The sequence below is a fragment of the Schistocerca nitens genome, chromosome 4 (genome assembly GCF_023898315.1).
Source record: "Schistocerca nitens isolate TAMUIC-IGC-003100 chromosome 4, iqSchNite1.1, whole genome shotgun sequence".
NCBI lineage: Eukaryota > Metazoa > Arthropoda > Insecta > Orthoptera > Acrididae > Schistocerca > Schistocerca nitens.
This window is the reverse complement of record NC_064617.1, coordinates 459,423,650-459,447,161: the sequence shown is the minus strand read 5'-3', so window position 1 is coordinate 459,447,161 and position 23,512 is coordinate 459,423,650. Positions and strand designations below refer to the sequence as shown.

Below are 23,512 nucleotides of genomic sequence, written 5' to 3'. Positions count from 1 at the left end.
CCAGACATTGGAATTTCCTATTTCCATGAAACGCTCATTAAATATGCGAAATAGTTTTGTTAGTTACTTCTTCCGTAGATCATATTCACAATACGCGTCATGATATGGAACGGGTAAACAGAAGAAACATACTAGGGGCGTTCAGTAAGTAACGCTACACATTTTTTCTCGGCCAATTTAGTTTGAAAAAATGCGGAATTTATTGTTGGGCCTAGTGCAATATTCTCGTTGCAGGCAATATAGTTTCATGAAGTTCCGTTAGGTGGCGGTGCTATACATAACCTTAAAAATGGTGTTTGTTAACAGAGGTGCGTTCCAAGCACAGAGCTGTCATTGGGTTTCTTATGGTGGAAAGCCAGGGCATGGCAGATATTCATAGGCGCGTGCAGAATGTCTACGGAGACCTGGCCGCAAACAAAAGCACGAAGAGTTGTTGGGCGAGGCTTTTGTTTTCATGGCAAAAGTTCGCTCATATCTGTTAGATCTCCCATTTCTCGGCCGGCCGCACACAGTTGTACTGACACTCTCATTCGAAATGAAGCAAATGAACTTCTCCTTTATAAGAAGAGTGTCTCACACAAGTCTGCGCACCGAAGAGGAGCTCACGAAAGTTGGACTGTTCTTCTTCATCTACTCTGAAGTCCGGATCTCGCAGCGTCCGACTCCCAACTGTTTCGTACAGTGAAGGATGAGCTCCGTGGGAAGCAGTACGTGGACGTGCGGTTCTAGGTCCTTCAGTCTGGAACCGCGTGACTGCTACGGTCGCAGGTTCGACTCCTGCCTCGGGCATGGATGTGTGTGATGTCCTTAGGTTAGTTAGGTTTAATTGGTTCTAAGTTCTAGGCGACTGATGACCTCAGAAGTTAAGTCGCATAGTGCCCAGAGCCATTTGAACCATTTGAACCAGTACGTGAATGACGGGGAGGTTATTGATGCACCAAGACGTTGGCTCCGACGTCGATCAGTAGAGTGGTACCGTAGAGGCGTAGGGGTCCTCCCAGTAGGGTGGCGTAAGGCCATCGAATTGAACGGAGATTATACTGAAAAAATATTATTTGTAACCGACGGAGTGGGCAATAATAAGTTGATTGGAATCTTGAATAAAACCAATCTGCTTCCAGAAAAAAATCAGACGTCTCTCATACAACACATATACAGGGTACCGAGCGAAGTGGCGCAGTGGTTAGTACACTGAACTCACATTCGGAAGGAGGACGGTTCAATTTCGCGTCCGGTCAGCCTGATTTGGGTTTCTTGTGAATTCGCTAAATCGCTCCAGGAAAATACCGGGATGGTTCCTTTGAAAGGGCACGGTCGATTTCCTTCCCCATTTCTAAAACCTCCATGTCGAGGAGGTTGTTAAATCCTGATCTCCATTCCTTTATGTACACAGGGTGTTTCACTCTTATGGGTACAGACGACAGGAAACAAGAGAATAATCCTAATAAATATAGGTCCGCAAACCAATGGTTTCCCCGATACAACGTATGCACAAGTGCAGTCTTGCCAATGATACATCACTGTTAATGTCTAGGGCAATAGACTATCTAGATGATGTTTCTTAAGGTAACAAGCTGCGTACATGATATATGCATGATGCTGCATCGACGCACTTTGATGTGAGCGGGAACACGTAGCAAATACGTAGCACATATTTTCGACAAGTGTATCGGTCGTTGTTCACCAATATACGGCCTAGAAGCAAGTCCACAGACTTGAACCCATTGAAGTTTTTTTATGCAGGGATGTTGAAAAACTTCCTTTTGTTCTGTCCCTGTTGATGGATGTGTATATGTAGACTGAACCGTCGAATGACAGTTTGTTCTAAAACCATTACTCGAACCCGGGACTCCTGCTCACTAGACAGAAGCACTTACCACTACTCCACCTTGGCACAATGGGTTTACACAACTGCACGGAGTACTGTAACACGACTCCCTTGTTTCCTTCGATGCTAAGATGCTATTACAGTACTGCTGGAGAGCCTCTGAAAAGCTCCCAAGGTTAGGGGCAATACCATGTAGGCTGAGGCGTGAATGGGAATTTGGACTGAGGAGGGTGGCGTGCTGGGATAGTGCGTGCAGTTGTGCAAAGTCACTGTGCCAAGATGGCGTTGTGGTTAGCGCATCTGCCTAGTGAGCAGGAGGCCTAGACTTGAATACGTCGTGGGCAGATTTTTATTCGTCTCTTAAGTCTGCATATATACATCTCAGATGTTCGAGACTTGAAAACGTCTCTCAAATCATATAGTTTCACCTGTCGATACAGTTGATGAATTCCAGGAACGCAATGTGGATGGTCATTCATCCATGCAGAACACACTGGATTTTCTGAACGTTTAAGGTCATCGATGACGACATATGCCGGAGCCTGCCTGCACATGAACGATGTTTATGAGGCTACGTGTTTGTCCTCAAGTGATTATCTACGCTTTCGAGCCTTGGGAACTCAGTTATGAGGTGTTCATGTACTCTGTTGTAATTTGTCGTACCGGGAAAGCCACAGGTCTTCGGGCCTATCTTTATTAGGGTGACTTGCTTGTTTCATTATCCTCTACTCGCCCCTTTCGTTTTGTTTGTACCTATAATAGTCAGACATACTGTTCGCCTAAAAAAACTATTTGGCTACAAGCCGGCCATTTGCAATTTCTTTTTTTAAGAGTGATTAACTATTTTTATTTAACAATTAATCTATGGCATAGAAGGAAGGCCACGCGAGTATCTATATTAGTAGTCATGACTGAAAAATATGTATCACCAACCAGGTGACTATCTGTGCTACGTTACGGGTATACAAAATGTTGCTCATTTCATTTTCAGAACGATGAAAATGAAACTGAAAATGTGAGAGAGCGTGTCCTACATAGGGGGGGGGGGGGGGGGGTACCACAGTTTGTATTACTAATTTCCATAGATTTTAGCGAGAACTAGACGGGTGAAATTTACAAGCTGCCATTACAGGCAACAAGCATATTTTAGTAGAGGCGATGAAAGAAATTTAGCTTCAGCACTTCTGCAGTTCATGTTGTAAACCAGAAGGAAAATCTCAGTATGATGACGGGCCGCATATTTTACAATTGTCCTCAAAGACCATTTCACTGCCAGCCGGGATTGCCCAGCGGTTCTAGGCGCTACAGTCTGGAACCGTACGACCGCTACGGTCGCAGGTTCGAATCCTGCCTCGGGCATGGATGTGTGTGATGTCCTTATGTTAGTTAGGTTTAAGTAGTTCTAAGTTGTAGGGGACTGATGACCTCAGAAGTTAAGTCCCATAGTGCTCAGAGCCATTTTTGAACCATTTCGCTACATTATACGGGAATACGTGTATTGGCTGAAGCGACGATGAACCACGTAGCTCTCGAAATGTTGCTTCTTGATTTTTTCCTTAGAGGTTTTCGTTGGAAAACTAGGTTATGAGATACCTGCACGTTCGTAGGGAAGAAATGCTTCTACCGGTTATCCTTCCAAAGGAAAAATTCTATGCACATTTACGTTTTTACGTATTGTATCACAACGTACAAAGTAGATGAAATTTTGTGAAGGGCAGATGGTGATGGTCACAACAAACAACTACGCAAGAAGAAAAAAATGTTCAAATGTGTGTGAATTTCTAAGGGACCAAATTTCTTAGGTCATCAGTTCCTAGACTTACACACTACTTAAACTAATTTACGCTAAGAACAAGACACACACACATTCCCGAGGCAGGACTCGAACCTCCGGCGGGAGGGTCCGCGCAGTCGGTGACATGGCGCCTCAAACCGCGCGGCCACTCCACGTGGTTACGCAAGAAGATTTGTATTAGAGCAAGAGTTAAAAGTGTGAGTGTCTTTTGTTTTCCTCCATTTCTTAAATATCTGTCGTAGAAAGGTAAACCACTGTGTCCCATCGACTCCGTGTAGTGAGTTGTACTATTCCCGCGTATCATCTGGGTGATATGCAGATCTCAGGTGGAAATAATATTGGCACTGGAATTTTGAGCCAGAATCTGAGGCGTACTCAGTTGTCACAACATAAATATCAAACCGGTTGGTAGCATACATTCTTTTCGATGTAAACCTTTATTAAATTCTCTCTGTAAGCTCTACATACAAGAATTGTGGAAAAGCAAGAATTATTATTGTCGCAGATAACCTATACAAATATATATAAATGATTTCATATTGTAAAATGCATGTATTATTCGTCTTTCTTTCCCTGGCCTGATCCCGTGTTGATCTGGACTTGGAAAGTTAGTGGGGGTAACCGTATGCCCTAAAACGACTCTGTGAATACTTAAGTCAGAAAAGTAGATTTTATGTAAATGTTTTGACTGAAAACGTCCATTTTGTCGACGTTCGAACTTCCTTGTGTGACAATATACCGTCAGATTTGGATCGTTAATGACTACGAGCCTAAACTTGCGAATACGAAGGTTGAGCCCGCAACAGATAGATCATGTCGGCAAATGTTTCTCGCGCAGTATTTGCTTTGGCTGTGACTTCGTCGTACGATTGCATGCACATGTGCGGGATTGAGACGAACTATTGTTGCCAGTCTGGAGAGCGATGTTCTGCAGCTCTCAATACTGCTCTACACTGTGCAAAGCTTTTCATCTCCGTATGACTACTGCAACTAACATCCATTTGAACATGATTATTGTGTTCATTTCTTGGTATCCCTTTACAATTTGTACCTCCCCTTCCCCACATCCCGCTCCACTACTAAACTGACGAACATCTGATGTCTCAGAATGTGTCCTCATCAAACGTTCCCTTCTTTAAGCCAAGTTGTGCCACAAATTTCTTTCTCCTCATTTCTATTCAGTACCTCTTCATTAGTTACGTGATCTACCCATGAAATCCTCAGCATTCTTGTGCAGCACCACATTTCAAATGCTTTATGTAAAACTATAAACTGGTACTCCATGGTAAAGCGTTTTGCTAGGACATCGATTTGGGTGTCATTTTGAAGATCTGGCGCAGCACTACTAGGACCCAAAGTGAAACAATAAAAATATTCGTACGAATATAAGTGAAAATCGGCATTAAATTGAAAATTACAAAATAATGAAACATATAGTCTCATACGAATCGTAACTCTGCTGGGAGTTTTAGAGAAAAACACAAGTCAGAGGAAAGCTCGCTACGAAAGGAATGCTAAAAGCCTGAAAAGTCTGGTGCCTAGCGAATGCGAGAGTAAAGCAGCCTTGAAAAGGAAATTAAAAAACGGCGCAAAATGATTACGTGGCATATACCGAACAGAGTTATATGGAGCTCACCGAAGCGCATGTCATGTACGTCTGCCGTCTGCTTCAGACGGTTGTCCGTTTGTTGAAGGATGCCACTGCTCATCTTGCTGACTCATCGATGATGTTACTACGTATACCATTAAAGTCCCACAATCACCAGTTAGACTTAATGAGGCCGCAGAACCTTGCTACATGAGATACACTTGTGATTTATCTATTCTGTAAACTTTACACAACTGTGTGTGACCACTCTATTAAAGAGAATGATAAATAAATCACATATTAACTCGAAATACTTGTTATGATTTTATCCCAACGTTTTCACGAAAAATCTATGGCGCAGACCCGAACTGCGCACGTCTACACATTCAAGATGACTACGCTCTGAACACTTCCGTGTTCCAAGGTGACAACGGTTGAGTTCACATGTCTGAAAACATAGGAGGGAGCGTTGAAAAATAGTGTCCCCGAACTTTTTATATGGAAACTCATAAAGCTTTTTAAATAAAAAGAATGTCGTTAGCATTCTGCTTGTTTATGATTTATGTCTACCTATATATTTCTCAACATAGACACCCTGGCGACGAACACATTTCTCCCAGAGATAGACCAATTTGTTGATACTATCGCTGTAGAATGCTTGACTTTGTCGACGGAACCACAACCTCTCCTCTGTTTGCTCCGCATCATCGCTATCAGAATAAAATCTTGGAAGGTGTTCTTTGGAAACAGATGAAAATCGGTCGGGGCCAAATCCGGAGGGTATGGAGGATGACCGATGACAGTGAATTCAAGGTATCGGATTGTTGCAGATGCCATAGTGCTTGTCTGTGGCCCAGCATTGTCTTGCTGGGAGAGGGTACTCCATGTATGGCTATCTCTCGAAATTCGAAACACATTACAGCACGCTGTTCCGCACATACCGAAATAGTTACATTGCACACCGCCATGTTACACAAAAAAATTCGGAGTCCTTTAGCGACAGGCGGCTGCAAATATGTAGATGCCAGGAACGAAGCTGTAGAACGTTAATACCTTTTTTTATTTAAAAAGCTTTAAGAATTTTCACGTTAAAAATTCGGAGACATTATTTTTCAGTGCGCCCTCGTATGTTCTTGATTTTACGAACACTCAGGGACCCCATTGTATCTCCACCGGTTCACTGAATCTGACGGTCTTAATCCCAAGTTGATATCTGGAACTATCTGGAACAGCAGATGAAAGCTCTGTATCTTCAAACAATTAAAGTACAAGACAGAAGAAGGTGAATTATTTCTGCAATATAAAGCACGTTTTCTGAAGCCAAATGAGTTGCCTTTTGTGTTTAAGTGTTGAACCAGAACTAAAAAGGATTTGAAAAGAGGGCCATGTGGTCTGGCATGTAGACTATCATCCAACATCAAGTGATAACAGTGACACGGTTAATGGAACTAGTAATTTAATATAGTTACGAAATAAAGTACATAAATTGACAATTACTGGAGTATGTAACAAATGTCGGTAGACCTCATAACACCTTGAAAATACATCAAAAAAAGTTTTGCATCACCTCGTTTCCGGGAGTTTCGGAACCTATATTGAAAATTGGAATAGAGATCAATATAAACATCATTTCTGTCCTTTTTACTGCTCATGAAAACCACGCATTGCATGTTTTACCACCATACAGCGAGATCTTCAGAAGTGGTGACCCAGATTTCTGCATACACCAGTACCTCTGATACCCAGTAGCACGTCCTCTTGCATGGATGCATACCTTTATTCGTCGTGACGTACAAGTTCATCAAGGCACTGTTGGTCCAGATTGTCCCACTCCTCAACGGCGATTCGACGTAGATCCCTCAGAGTGGTTGCTGGGTCACCACGTCATCCATAAACAGCCCTTTCCAATCTATACCAGGCATGTTCGATAGGGTTAATGTCTGGAGAGCATGGTGCTCACTCTAGTCGAGCGATGTCGTTATCCTGAAGGAAGTCATTCATTATATGTGCAGGATGGGGGCGCGAATTATCGTCCATGCCGATGTGGTTGCACTATCGGTCGGAGGATGGCAATCACGTTTCGTACAGTCTTTACCCCGACTTCCATGACCACCAGCGGCGTACGTCGGTCCCACATAATGCCACCCCAAAACAGCAGGGATCGTCCATTTGCTGCGCTCGCTGGACAGTGTGTCTAAGGCGTTCAGCTTGACCGGGTTGCGTCCAAACACGTCTCCGACGATTGTCTTGTTGAAGGAACATGCGACACTCATCGGTGAAGAGAACGTGATGCCACTCCTGAGCGTTCCATTCGGTATGTTGTTGGGCCCATCTGGTCGCGCTGCATGGTGTCGTGGTTTGCAAAGGTAGACCACGCCATGGACGTCGGGAGTGAATTAGCGATGATGCTGCCTATTGCGCACAGTTAGAGTCGTAACCCGATGTCCTGTGGCTGCACGAAAAGCATTATTCAACATGGTGGAGTTGCTGTCAGGGTTTCTCCTTGCCAAAATCCATTGGTAGCGGTGAAGCCAGCCGCTGCGGTCGGGCGGTTCTAGGCGCTTCAGTACGGAACCGTGCTGCTGTAACGGTCGCAAGTTCGAATTCTGCATCGGGCATGGATGTTTATGATGTCCTTATGTTACTTAGGTTTAAGTAGTTCTAAGTCTAAGGGACTGATGACTTCAGATATTAAGCCCCATAGTGCTTAGAGCCATTTGAACCATTTGGTAGAGGTCATCCACTGCAGTAGCCCTTGGGCGGCCGAGGCATGTTTCGACAGTTCCTGTCTCTCTGTATCTCCTCCATATCCGAACAACATCGCTTTGGTTCACTTCGAGACGCCTGGACACTTACCTTGTTGAGAGCCCTTCCTGGCACACAGTAATATTGCGGACGCGATCGATCCGCTGTTTTAACGGTCTAGGCATGGTTGAACTACAGACAACACGAGCCGTGTACCTCCTTCCTGGGGGAATGACTAGAACTGATTGGCTGTCGGACTCCCTCCATCTAATAGGCGCTACTCGTACATGGTTGCTTACATCTTTGAGCGGGTTTAGTATCGTCTCTCAACAGTCAAAGGGACTGTGTCTGTGATACAATATCCACAGTCAACGTATGTCGTCACGAGTTCTGGGAAAACTAGGTGTTGCAAAACGTTTTTTGAAGTGTGTAACTCGTTACAGAAGTCCTCCATTTGTCTTGATGCGCTGCTGAATGCGTCAGCGAAAGGCTTCCAAACACGCCACAATATAACGTGCGGAATGGTGCTTATTTGACAGCGAATGAGAGTATTAAGTTCATCAACTCTCTGCAAATGACTGGTGAAGATCATTTGCAACCAGAGGTGAAGGAATACAAAGCTGTTAAATTTTGGGAATGCCGGCGGCATAACACAGGTATTTGTTAGAGTATAACCTTACTTTGGCACTCGGTGTGAATCGTTGGACCAGTTTGTCGAAACCATATGTTATTAGCAACGCTCTTCCCTGCAATTCCAGAGTAAGAAAATTCTGCAGCATTTCGCAGTAGCGGCTGACATTCGCTGTTGCGACACGTCCTGCGTCATAGTGCGAGACGGATAATCTACCATGTTCAAACTTTACACTATGCGACAACTTTTGAAGTCGCCTGGGGTACTTAATGCAAACGTTGTAAATTTTTCTGAGAGCACTACCGGAAGTTATGCGTATTGACATATCCAGTCACGAATAAGTTTGCTTCATCGGATATCAGCAATTGTTAGAGAGACGATGGTTGATCGTTGTTATTGCAGGTATGTCTGTCTTGCCTCTCAACTCCTGGACCACCTGCAATTTATATGGGTGAAACTTCAAATAATGAACTTCGTGACAGTTGTAATGTTTGTGCATGTAGCCGTACAGAACGTGATACACGCACTCATTCCATGAGCTCACGGGTGGAACGCTACTTCCCCGGCCTGGTGACGACCGCCCACTGTGTCGCCTACCCGAGAATACTGTACCTCTCGGGTACAGTCAAATGGCGATCATTAGTGTACCTCCTTGACAAAACCAGTTCGGCTTAAGTCTTCCACCACCGTAGTTTGCACCTGCACAGACCACTGCTGCTTACCATATTAATTACCTCATTCCGTCTATTTCAGCTGTGTATGCATCCTCAGTATTCAACGCGCATTTGACTAGTACATACAATGAGATGACAGGGGTCATAACATACCTCCTAATAAGGCGTTGGGCATTCTTTTGCCCGGCATAGGGCAGTAACTCGGTGTGGCACAGACTCAATTAGTCGTTGGAAGCCCCCTGCAGAAATACTGAGCCGTGCTGTCTATATAGCCGTTCATCATTGCGAAAGTGATTCCGATGCAGGATTCTGTGCTCGAAATGACCTCTCAATTATGTCCCATAAATGTTCGATGGGATTCGTATTGGACGATCATTCGCTCGTATTGCCCAGAATGTTGTTCAAACCAGTCGGAACAATTGTGACCTGGTGACATGGTGCGTTGTCATCCATAAGAATTCCATCGCGGTTTGGTAACATGAAGTGCATGAATGGCTGCAAATGGTCTCAAAGTAGCCGAACATATTTCCAGTCAATGATCAATGTAAACACAGCTCACACCATTGTGGAGCCACCACGGCTTGAACAGCGCGTTGTTGACGACTTGGGCCCATGGATCCGTGGAGTCTGACCCACACTCTAACCCTACCATAAACTCTTACCAAGTGAAATCAGGACTCATCTGACCAGGTAGCGGTTTTCCAATCGTCTAGCGTCCAACCGATATGGTCACTAGCCCATAAGAAGCGCTGCAGACTATGTCGTGCTGTTACCACAGCGTCGGTCGTCTGCTGTAACGACAAATTCCGCCGCACTGTCCTAACGGACGCTTTTATCGTACGTCCCACATTGATTTCTGCGGTTATTTCACGCAGTATAGCTTGTCTGTTAGCACCATCACCTATACGCAAACGCCGCTGCTCTCGATAGTTAAGTGAAGACCGTCGGCCATTGCCTTCTCAGTGGTGAGAGGTGATGCGTGAAATGTGTTATTCTTGAGGCACTCTTGACGCTGTGGATCTCGGAATACTGCATTCCCTAACGATTTCCGAAATGTAATGTCTCATGCGTCTATCTCCGTTACCATTCCGCGTTCAAAGTCTGTCTGTTAATTCCCATCGTGCGGCCAGAATCACGTTGGAAACCTCTCCGCATGTATCATTTCCGCCAATGCACTGCTCTTTTATACCTTCCGTAGGCGATATTACCACCGTAAGTACACATGACCGAGCGAGGTGGCGCAGTGGCTAGCACACTAGACCCGCATTTTGGAGGACGACAGTTCAAACCCGCGTCCGGCCATCCAGATTTTTCTGAATCGCTCAAGGCGGGACGTTTCCTTTGAAAGGACACGGCCAATTTTCTTCCCCATCCTTGACAATATCTGAGCTTGTTCTCTGTCTCTCACGACCTCAATGTTGACTGGGCGTTAAACCTAGTTTTCCGTCTTTCCTTTTCTTCTTACTGTATGTATGCATATCACTATCCAGTGACTAGTGTCACCTCAGTATACGATACGCGTGACTATGTGTTTCAAAATCACCAGGAACTGCTGGTAAACAATTAATAGCTATGAATTTCGCTCTTCTGATCATCTTCAGACGGTAACTAATTTGATGATATCGGTAGGTTATAAGAAGATTGAAGCCGGTAGTAAGTAAATAATTATGTATGAGGACCTCTTGGCTGTTCTGAAATATGAGAAATATTTGATGACTCAGTTGGAAACAGGTGCAAATGAAAGTCGCGAAATGGAATTCCGGTTTGCGAGGCAGACGACCGCTACTGTGCGGCGGACAGCTCGAGCCGCAGCCACTCTTAGTCAAGTGGACGCAAATAGCCCGGGCCGCAGCTGCTGCCAGGCCACTGATTCAGAGGCACCCCGGCGCGGGGCAGCGCGGCGGAACTTTCCCGCCGGCGCACGGTCTCGGTCTGTGCCCTTCTGTTACTGCGAACCAAATGATACGGGCACGTGAGTTTCCCGATTTCTCACGTGACAAGAGTGTCGTAGACTTGGCTGGTGTTTTCCGACAGAAAAACAGCCGTTACTACACGAACAATGTCGCTTATTTGTGTGAGTAGTACGGTCCAATACGCGAAAAGCTTGTGATGGTGTTGGGGGGGGGGGGGGGGGGGGGGGGGAGGCGGGGGAGGAGGGGTCTCGCACAGCTTCTACTCAAATGTACGACTGAATTTTCTCATTTTGAGAAGACAGAACAGACTTTCCTGTCATCTTCAGGTCTTAAAAAAATTTTGTTGTTGTGAAACGTGTTTATACGTGAGGTCCAAATTTGTCTGAGGTCCAACTTAAAATAAACGCGTTTCATAACGAAAATATTTTTTAAGGTGAAGATGACAGCAAAGTTTGTCTTAACCGGTTATTTTAAATAAAGAGACATTAGTGCGATCTTGCCTTTAGAATGTTGTTAAATCAACTGGACGAAAATTTAGAACAACGCAAAAAAAAACAACTTCGGGTAACAAACGACAGCTTACGACTAAATCCATACAAATAATAGAACTGTAAAACTATTGTGTCGGTGCAGTGAAAATATTTGCCAAAAACTTGCTTCAGGTGATGCATAGTGTAAAAAAATAAATAAAATTAAGACTATTTTTTAACCTTTGTCTAAACGCGCTAATGTTCAAAACAACTAGTCAAATTTTCATGGGATTTTTATGGGTATCTTGAGCTCATCTTGGGGCAACATGTTCTTATAGGCTGTATGTCACTAAAATCGGATCAAGAAGAAAAAGCTATCTAATTTAAAGTTCCACGAGTCTTCTCAGCTTAGTAGTTCGGATGTTAACCTCAGTGATACGATCATCACGGAGTAGTACACGAAAAACCAACAGATGGCACTAGTTTCGTAGTACAACAAAGCACCTATAGGTGGCAGTGTAACTTTTCTTTTTTAGCTCGGTGGCAGAAGTATTTTTGAAAGTTTACGTTAGTGACAGAAATAAGTGCCGTATTCTTACAAACTAACGCTGAATTGACTTGGCAAGGATATACGGATTTATTGACTTCGCTTTGTGTATTAAAAAAGACATTGCTTTGCTTTTTTCGATGCGTATTCTTTATATCTGACTTCTGGCATAGGAAAAACTCGTTTACTGAGTTTGGATTGTAATTTGGGTGCCTACTTATTAATTTTGATTTAGTTTTGTTTATGAATAAAAATGCCTAGAAACTGGTCGAGTCTTGATGGTAGACCTACCTGTGCGAAGCTGGGGCGGCTCGCTAGTGGAAAATATTTGGCATGAGTTAGAGGAAAAATGAATGACTGCTTCGGAATGCTATGCCGTTGACTTCGCAACATCGATTGAATGCCTAAGTGTAATGCTGTGAAGTGATATAAAGTAGAAACGACTTATGTATGCTGACAAAATGGGCAATTCAGACTTGGTGAAATAAATCTGAGGTACGAAACTTCGGAGTAGATTAAAGCTGTGTGCCGGAACTTGAATCGAACCCAGGAGTGTGCCTTTCGTTGGGAATGTAGTTGCCAATTGAGCTAGCCAGGCACGACTCTCGACACACGATCACAGCTTCAGTTCTATTAGCTCATCTCATGTCTGATTGGGTCGACTGCGTTGTCATTAGAGGAAGGAATGAGCCGTAGCTTTTCATAAGGTGTTCACCGGAAAATGATTTAGCCTTACCTCAGAAAAATCCCATGGCTTGTCGCCCCTCTTCCCAAATTTCACCTATAAAATGACTTCGATGTCAACGGTTCGCTGCTCTGTAACCTGAGTTATAAAGTGGACTGCGTTGTCATTAGAGACCGTGCACTAGCCCCATTTCACATGAATCCCGCAACTCTTACGTGCTCAACGTCCGAAGTCGACAACTTACCCACAACTTCCGTTACTGCCAGTACCCGAACTGCACAAGTATCAACAGGCTTGTGATTTCCTCTTGGCCACTCACCGCAACAGGTCAGTAAGCCATGTTGCTGGAGTATTACGATTTTGAGCTAAAGAGTTGTATTACATTTTATTACAAAATTTTAAAACAGATAAATTATTATCTCAACACTCAAACTAACAAAAGTATGACGAAAAAGTGCTGAAAGAAAAGAAAGTATGTTATAAACAACTTTTACTAAGTACATTTGTTGAAAAGATATTTCTAAACTACTGACATTGAGTGCGATATGTTTATTACACCATTATGTCGTTCTACCATCTTGTTCTGAGTGAACACTTGTCTTCAGTTGGCTTTCTTGTCAGTTTTTTTATATGGAACCAGAACTGACGTTATTTAACTGAATCTAAGAGTCTGTCTGAGCTCTTCTTAAATTGCTCACAATTCACTGAAACAGCTAAGACGAGAATGAAAACTTCCATAGGTATTTCCCCGAAGTGCAGAATACGCATCTGCTCAAATAGATGTAGGTGTTGTTTAAACTGAAGAGCAAATCGTGGAATTCAGGTAGCGGGAATATTGGATCCTTCCTCTATCTTTTATTAATTACGGAATTCTTGTCTGCTCACTAGCTGCACTGAAGAAGTAATGCACCGTAAGTTTTTCGAAGGAACCGCTTTTAGCTTGATATAATTTCAGTATACCGCAAGAACCACAAGTCTGTATAGCAAGATGATGGCGTTGAATCCCTCTTCCCGAATCTCGTGTTTTGTGATGTGGATATTGACAGACTGCTAAACTGTATCCTGCCTTTCTACGAGACCATGGCTAAGCTACGCCAGCAGGTTCGGTAGTAGTGCTCCATTTTTGTGATCCTCGATCATGAGCGTTAAAGATGAAGATCGAATGAATCCGAAGACGTACTGTCAGGTTTTAAGCCGGTCGATCTTGAAAGTGAAGGAGTATTTCGGAGATGATAACAATTATAAAGGCTCACCGCTCACGATAGGCTGCTGACGATTGTGCTACGTACAGTCGTGGACAAAACGAGCGAGACCCCTCGCCTTTGCGTTATGCTGATCCACACAGCTAAGTCTGCTACACAGCATAACAGGCAAGGCGACGAAGTGCTACCAACATACTATGCACAGGCGTGAAATTGAAAAAAATCCGAACTTTGTCAGACTGTTTTTAATCATATATAAGACTATATTAACGCTGATTAGTGTGTTAAAACGGAAATATAAATGAAAGACAAAACTCTAATTAGTATGAACTGTACTAATAAAAATGAATTTCAGCTTATCGAGATAACACAACTGTTTTACTAAGACAAAGTACCCCACATCGTTACGAATTAGCAAAATATTACACGCATTCGGCCACAAAACGATCTGTGTCATCGTTCAGACCAGTCGCAATGAATTACCGTTGTTGAATACCATGAAAGTGTGCAAATTTAGCAAAGCGTGAAGATTCATAACGAAATTCTGTTAAAAGTCAGTCGTTGTCACACTTAAGTCAATTCAGTTATTGACAGAAGCGGAAAAAGTAGGCAGTAACAAGTATGAAATTCTACAAGAGTTTCATACTACTGACATCCACACAAGACGCTGGTTCAGAATAAAGGTAGCAGTAAAACGTATTGGGGGCGCGAGAATTTCTTAAAATGGCTTTACTGATAGTCTATCGGCCTCCATCGAGATTAGGACCGAAAACAAACCAGACCTCCCTTGCAGTAGCTAACACCTTTCACTACACTAGCAGACAACCCAGGCAAACAGCCCTCTATTATTACCCCAGACATGAATAAGCCGGCAATTTCGCAATGAAAATGGCAAAATGATCTGAAGTTTCTGTTTCATAGAGCTTTCTGGACTCAAAACAATGGTTTTTCTACATTTATGTCACCGCTTATGTGACGATCATTCTTGATGTTTATCGAAATAACAAAATACTGTTTATCGAGTAAATTTAGTAGGATAATTCTGCACCACCCAAGGAAATAAACGGCGACATAGCTGCCAAACATATTCTACAATGTTTCGAATTCTCCATTAGACTCACCACAGCCAGAAAACGTTCATTAGCCGAAGTGTTTCTTAAGCTAGCTAGCAATGGGAATGCTCTCACTTCTAAAACGCGGTTGCATTAATACTGAGATCTGAATTACCACGGGTATAGGCAAATGGATTTTATTTGCATTTTGTAAACGTTATTTGGATCGAAAGCGTATACGATTAACATGCTGATGTATCAACTGCAACTATATCATTTCGAATAAAGAGTAGGGTGAGTTATTCATTCGTTGTTAGGATTTCGTCACCTAAATCGGTAAAAATGGAACCCTACTAGTCTCACTTTCTTGACCGTCTATCTGTCTACCCAACCCTTGAAACCCGTTTACCTCGAGTACAGGTAGACCTAATAAGCGGAAATGTGTCGCACTTCCTGCGATTTACGGTCTCTTGGTGGTGTAAAAAAGTGAGCTTCTATGTCAACGCAATCTAAAGATATAGCCGTTTATGTAAAGAAAATTAACGCGAAAGGTCGAAAAATAGCTCTAAGAACTATGCGACTAAACTGCTTAGGTCATCAGTCCCCTAGACCTAGAACTACTTAAACCTACCTAAGCTAAGGGTCTCACACACATCCATGCCCGAGGTAGGATTCCAACCTCTGACTGAAGAAGCCGCGCTGTTCGTGACTGAAGCGCCTAGAACCGCTCGACCACCGCGCCCGCTGAAACCCTTTTCACCATTAACAGAATTTCGTTATGAATCTTCAAGCACTGCTAAATTTGTACACTTTCATGGTATGTCAGCAACGGCAATCCAGTGTGACTGGTCTGAACGATGACACAGACTGTTTCGTGGCCGAATGCGCGTAATATTTTGCTAATTCGTAACGATGTGGGGTACTTTGTCTTACTAGAACAGTTATGTTATCTCGATAAGCTGGAATTCATTTTTATTAGTACAGTTCACTAGTTAGCGTTTCTTCTTTCATTTATATTTTATATTTATGTGTTGTGTTTAACACACTATTCAGCGTTAATATAGCCTTAAACATGACTGAAAACAGTCTGACAAAGTTCGGATAGTTTTTCAATTCCAAGTCTGTGCATAGTATGTTGGTAGCACTTCGGCGACGTGCCTGTTATGCTGTGTAGCAGACTTCAAAGCTGTGCGGATCAGCATAACGAAAAGGCGATGGGTCTCACTCGTTTTGTCCACGACTGTACATCTATAGTACATATTCTATAACAAAGATATACATACTGGCAACTGTGGAGCCATATAGTATTTCGTTAACCTATCCGAAGGAGACTTCGTAGGTCAAAGCGCGACGGGAAACGATGCGAAGGATCCTAATGATGCACTTTACCGTGGTTTGCAAAGTGTACTTGAAGTTAAAGGCCAAATTCATAGTGTGGGAAACAAAGTGCCATTACATTTTTATTGTTACCAAGTTCATGATGTCTTTTACGAAGGATGTACAAGTATATGACATCATTTGTCAACGAAGCTTACAAGCGTAGTTTGTAAGTTTGTGGTAAGGTCTTATGGGACCAAACTGCTGAGGTCATCGGTCCCTAAGCTTACACACCTCTTAATATAACTTAAACTAACTTGCGCTAAGGACGACACGCACACCCATGCCCGAGGGAGGACTCGAACCTCCTACGGGGGTTTACAAGTGTAAAGATACAACAATCCCATTTGCTTTCTTTCAACCGACTATGCATTGACTGTGGTATCAGAGAACCCTCCATAAAATCTTGCATAGGTGTATGGATTTGTGGAACAACCATAAACTTCTCTTCGACGAACTAGTACCCGGTGTAACCAGTTCATGGAAAGATACTTTCTGGGAGAGCTCCAGTTGTAAAACCAAGAGAACGGGTAATCGTTTATGCGATGGTATTCATAATAAGAGAATTTTCATGTCTTGGGCATAGTAAGACGTAAAGTTAGTGCAAAACAACGAGACATTTTGGCGAAATTTCGTAATTCAAGAAGCATCACATCACATACCAATGACGGCGATGAAAACAACAGCAAACACTATTCGTAATTCACTCAGTTTGATGTGAAGCACTGCAGCTGTGATTAAATGTTGGCATGAACATCGCGACAAGCTCAAAAGCAGTGTCCAACCCGCGGCTCAAACCAAATGTAAACGTCCGACAAGTGAACATCTATCACATTATCGGTAAAAGAAGTAAAAAAAAGGTCCACAAAATTCCATTTCTCTAAAGTTATGATAAACTGAATATTTTACATCTGAAACTCCCGCCATATTCTCTCACTGGTACACTCACCCCCAAGCCCCCCTCCCCGTCCCCCTATACTTTTGCTCATCGATTATTGTTGGTGTTCAGAATATTGTATATCGCCTCTAAAATACTCTTCATGCAATGTGGCCCAGATTAGCTAAAAGATTGGACCTCTCTACTCTAAAGGAACTCTGTAGTATCAAAGGAGTTGTATAAACCTTAGTGTAACCCGAAGTTGCGATGAAAACGGAAACTCGCAAAACCGTGAACTCGCCATTTTTCTCGGAGAATACGAGCATCTAGAATGGATAACTACTTGTACTCAGTTCAGCGAAAAATTATTGAATACGATACTTTCAGAAAGATGCTTACGAGTATGTTACATGTGGTATAGACACTTCGCGTTCGATTTCACCCTTTTCCGTGACCGAAAATATTAAACGGATATCTTAATTTTTTTAGTTATGAAGAGTAATGAGAGGTTTCTGATGAATGTTTAGCAGCAAATTAAACAGTGTAACTAACATGAATTATAGCTGGGAATTACTAGAGCTCAATGTTTAAGAAAGAATTTCTGTGTCATATTGTTACAGTACCACATTTTTGGTGGAACAGACTAGTTCTTTGCTTTATTATGACGTATTTTTATAATTGACGATTGGAAATATACTGGATCAGAACGCATCACCGCAGTAAATTGCAGTGAATCATGTTTTCACATCATGCCACACTCGATCGATAACCGTTTACTCTTCGTCTGAAACTGAGTTTGCACCATTTCTTCTGAATGCTGTAGTCCATGATTCACGTCTTCTATAACTGTTTATTTCACGTTCACCTACATAAATATTATGGCAGCTAAACATAAACGTGTACTTTTGTTATTATTTCACGTTCACGTCATATAAATATCCTAGGCAGATAAACATAAAGACACACATTTACATTCAGATAGTTAATTAATTTTGGTTTCTGAACAAATGCAGCATATCGTGCGTTAGTATGTGACATAATGTGCATAAATGGTAAGCACGAGTAATAGAAAACCGTTAACAAAATAATTACATACTTGGACAAAGTGGAACATGTGTTTGTGTCTTTTACATTTCAAGATGAATTAGTAGCATCTGCGAACTAACAGTAAGAGGGGAGAGAGAAACATGGTCATGTTCAGCTGTTCTTGTCATAAATGATTAACGTTACAGACGATCCAAACCAGTAATTGGCCGTCAACAGTAGTGGCTATTAATGTAATTTGCAACTTGAAGAGCTCGCGTGACAAAGCGGGAGCGACAGAGCAGCTTTCTGCGCGGCACGCGTGCGTAGGAGGCACATAAATTGGAGCGAACAGCTGTCCTAATTGGCCGCTTCCTCTGGTGGGGCACTTTGTCGCTTTACGATCAGCGATAGTGGCCGCTCCAAAGAAAACACTGGTGAGGTAGGGCGGGCCGCCGCCCACGCACTAGCAGCGCTGCCCTAAGTATACCTAGCAGTGAACCACACACACACAAACACAACACAAACAGTGCACTGTACGCGGGGACTTACACTCGCCAGGAAACCACAACGTCCAGCGGCCGCTAGCTGTTCTGAGACACAGTTCAAGTAACTACGAGACACCTCCTCCGTGAACTGATTCTCGGACGGCGGAATGGAAAAGGGAGACGACGTGATCGCCAGTCTGTGAAGTTCACAAAAGCACACAAACACTGTAGCGCTGTGGCCACTACATGGTCGAGACGCGTCGAGTTCGGGGTCCTGCGAGATAAGTGGTGAGGATGCGTTCCTGGCCGCTGCGGTAGGCCGCGGAGCTGCTGGGGTGGGGGGTCGACCGCCGAGCTTGTGGCGGGGGGGGGGGGGGGGGGGGCGAGTGGACGTGGACGCGCGCGGATCAAACGGGCGCTGCCTTTGGCAGGAGCGCCTGCTACCTGGCTGGCTGACACACATTCCCGCTCCATTTCAAGGCGAGTACCTGCTCCCGCCGAGGGCGCGTGATTCTTTTGATGCCACGACGAGGCTCGACGCGGCCTGCTTTTCTTCATTTCCTCGCCACTCCGCTTTGGTCTGTCAGTATTCAATTACGCCACAGCTTTAATTACTGGCAAGTCAGCTCTAACGCAGTAGTGCCTTTCTATCTTTTCCGTGTTCGTGTTGCACTGAATTTCAAATCCCCGTAAGCGGCTGCAGATCGACACCAGGCAACTATATGTTCTTGTCGATGTTTCAGGAAGGTCGGTACTAACCGCAGTAAAGCTATACTGAGTATTCACTGTCACGATCCAAAAGTGATGTCAATCATCTGTCCTTTTCAGAGGACTGTTCGGAAAGTAAGGTCCGATTGGTCAGCAAATGGAAACCACAGGGAAAATCAAAAATGTTTTATTTGAAACAGTTCGATACACCTTCCTGCTACTTCTCTACATTCTCAGAACCCTGACGTAGACATCTGTCGTAACGCTGTAGCAACTTTCCAACACCCTCTTCATAATAGGTAGCCGACAGTGCTTTCCGCCACTTCTCTATGCCGGTTTACAGTTCATTATCTGTGTCAAAATGTTGTCTTCACAGTCAGCAGTTCATACGAGGAGACATGAACGTCAAAGGAGCCAAGTCCGGGCTGTAAGTTGGGTAATCAGATATTTCCCATCGAAAACGTTGTGCCGGCCGGAGTGGCCGAGCGGTTCTAGGCGCTACAGTCTGGAACCGTGCGACCGCTACGGTCGCAGATTCGAATCCTGCCTCGGGCATGGATGTGTGTGATGTCCTTAGGTTATTTAGGTTTAAGTAGTTCTAAGTTCTAGGGGACTGATGACCTCAGAAGTTGAGTCCCATAGTGCTCAGAGGTCCGCAGCTCGTGGTCGTGCGGTAGCGTTCTCGCTTCCCGCGCCCGGGTTCGATTCCCGGCGGGGTCAGAGATTTTCCCTGCCTCGTGATGACTGGGTGTTGTGTGATGTCCTTAGGTTAGTTAGGTTTAAGTAGTTCTAAGTTCTAGGGGACTGATGACCACAGATGTTGAGTCCCATAGTGCTCAGAGCCGTTTGAACCATTTGAAAACGTTGTAACAGCGTCCTCTTTGCCTCCCTCTGCAGTGTGCGCTTGAAAAGTGTCATGAAGAAGGAACTGCATGACAGGTACGTTATTTGGGGTTGCATGGAATCAGGCTCAACCTCACTGCGGGCACTCATACTTCGCAGGTGATACTTTTGGTCTAGGCATCTTTATGTGCTCATTACTAAAGAGCCCAACGTCACGCGATCGACAGGCATACTAGACACACTGCCCAATACATCTGCACAAAGTTTTATCGGATTTTCACTCTCGTTTCTTTTCGCGACCTATCGGCCGTTAGTTACCAAATGGCCCTCGTACCTGAGTATGTGCAAACTACTGACAGGTGCATGCATTTCAGACGGTACTTCGCATTCTATGACATAATGATAACAATTATAATTATTAAGTGTCCAGTTATATTCAGGAATGTTAGTATATCTTGAGGAAATCTGGCCACGAATAACGCTAGAAATTCACGAATCCGTCATGAAAGTCAATAACAACGAAACAATTGGCGAGGACTACAAACGAATTACTGAAAAGGGCAGAACCAAGCATTTTAAGACATTTACCTACCTACACGTGCTTTTTGGGACATTTGGAAAACGGGAGAATACCAGAAGCTTGCAAAATACCATTACTCCACCTGCTTCATAAGAAAGGGAGACAAACAAAATGCCAACGATTTCAGAAGAGTGTTAGTTCTGCTAGTGAAATACAAAATATTATCAAAAAATCTTCTGGACCGAGTTGACACAGCTTCGGATAAACCGCTGAAAGAATAATGGTGTGGTTTTCAGAAAGGAAATCCTACACAGAACAGTTTTTAAAGCATAATCAATAATTCACCACAGAATCTTACAGGGGAAAATTATAAAAGACTCATTAACTGAATTCTAGAAAGCATTAGATTCTGTAGAGAGAATAACAAGAAACGAAATCATTAAAGAAGTACCATTAAAGAAAAATTAGCAAACTTAATTCGTGGCATTGTATAGAACACTGTTTCTAAAATGCAATTTATAAGAGAAATATCATAGCCATTTGAAATAAACGTTAGTGTTAGTGTTTCACTTTGTATCAGAACAGAACGGCGAGGATTTGGAATTTGGAGCAGCAATTTGACTCGCTTTGCAGACGACTTAGCACTACCTCCAGAAAATCTCACAAAAGCAGTTACTCAAGTTGTGGTCTCAGCTTTTTCAAGTGAAAAACAATATTCATTACGAATATAGAAATGCAACATAATACATAGAAACAAAAATACGTAAAATAGAGCGGGTCAGCAGATCAAGTATTTTGGAGAAAACTTCTAGCAGAATGGACTAAAAGATTCGCTTGGATGTAAGAGTTAATAAAATAGGAAGAGCATTAGGTCTGACAGAAATGTCTAAATAAAGAAATACCTATCTAGAAACACCACACTAAAATACTGGACCACAGCGGTAAACCAAAAATGATTATATGCATCTGAACGCTAATTGATGAACTAGAAGTTATATGGACAGCATACAGTTACCTGAAAGACAGATTATTAGAAAAATAGTCGGTTCAGTACAAACTACAGATGGTTAAAACATGACAAGTAATGAGGAGATCAACCAAAATATACACAAAATATCATAAATAATGGCAGAGTGAAGGTTAATCTTCTTTGGACATGTCTACCGAATGAGTGCAAACAGGCTAACGAGGTAAATATTTCTATATTTCTGTAGAAAGAAATCAACAACACTGTAGATTACATAAATAAGAAAAGAATGAGGAAGAAACCTCACGGTAAATGAAACAATAGAAAGAAACTTTTTAAGAATAAAGCACAAAATTTAGAAGGTTTTCAAGGCAGGAGAAATAGAAAATCGGAACCAAAATGGACAGAGGCAGAAAACGACAATATGGAGAGAAGAAGGGGTATCAATAGTAGAATAATAGAAAACAACAAAGGAAGATGAGGAACAGTAGGTGTTCAACATGAAGATTTAAAAAATAGTTGTAAAAACTGTAATAGTGAATACCCTGAATGTTATAAAAATGTCTGTCTTACTAACAAAATGTTAAGAAATTTCCGCATTCCGTTCTTGTCGAATTTGCCTAATGACATCTACAGAAATTTTTTCAAATGGTTCACATGGCTCTGAGCACTATGGGACTTAACTTCTGAGGCCATCAGTCCCCTAGAACTTAGAATACTCAAACGTAACTAACCTAAGGACATCACACACACCCATGCCCGAGGCAGGATTCGAACCTGCGACCGTAGCAGTCACGCGGTTCCGGACTGAAGTGCCTAGAACCGCACGGCCACCGCGGCCGGCAAAATTTTTTCAAAGAAAATTACTCACTGGCTGTATGAATGATTTTTATTAAATCTGCGACCGGTTTCGCACCACTTATCGGTGCGCTACTTATAACATGATAACGTTGAACATTGTCCCATAGTCACTCCCCACCATTCACGTCCAATATACCGTCATCTGGTGAAAGCAGTACTTAAAATTTAAAAATATTTTTTAAAAAAATTTTAAATGATGGGAGCAGCAATGACCGTGTAAGTTAAGAGGAGCCGTAGATAAGAAGAATACGTCTAGTGCATACACACTTTTGACCACAACATACGAGGGCAGTTCAATAAGTAATGCAACACATTTTTTTTCTGAAACAGGGGTTGTTTTATTCAGCATTGAAATACACCAGGTTATTCCCCAATCTTTTAGTTACACAACACTATTTTTCAACGTAATCTCCATTCAATGCTACGGCCTTACGCCACCTTGAAATGAGGGCCTGTATGCCTGCACGGTACCTGGTCGATGTCGGAGCCAACGTCGTACTGCATCAATAACTTCTTCATCATCCGCGTAGTGCGTCCCACGGATTGCGTCCTTCATTGGGCCAAACATATGGAAATCCGACGGTGCGAGATCGGGGCTGTAGGGTGCATGAGGAAGAACAGTCCACTGAAGTTTTGTGAGCTCCTCTCGGGTGCGAAGACTTGTGTGAGGTCTTGCGTTGTCATGAAGAAGGAGAAGTTCGTTCTGATTTTTGTGCCT

General features: G+C 43.0%; 1 protein-coding gene across 3 annotated transcripts in view; it reads right to left on the bottom strand.

Annotated features, from left to right (window-relative positions):
• Positions 1-19,186, bottom strand: part of LOC126253014 (hornerin) — a 295,500-nt gene extending 276,314 nt beyond the window's left edge. For all 3 annotated transcript variants that reach the window (XM_049954067.1, XM_049954070.1, XM_049954071.1), the window contains exon 1: positions 18,960-19,186. The gene's annotated coding sequence lies outside the window, so the exon portion shown is untranslated. The remainder of the gene's footprint in view (positions 1-18,959) is intronic.
• Between the last annotated feature and the right edge of the window lie 4,326 nt (positions 19,187-23,512).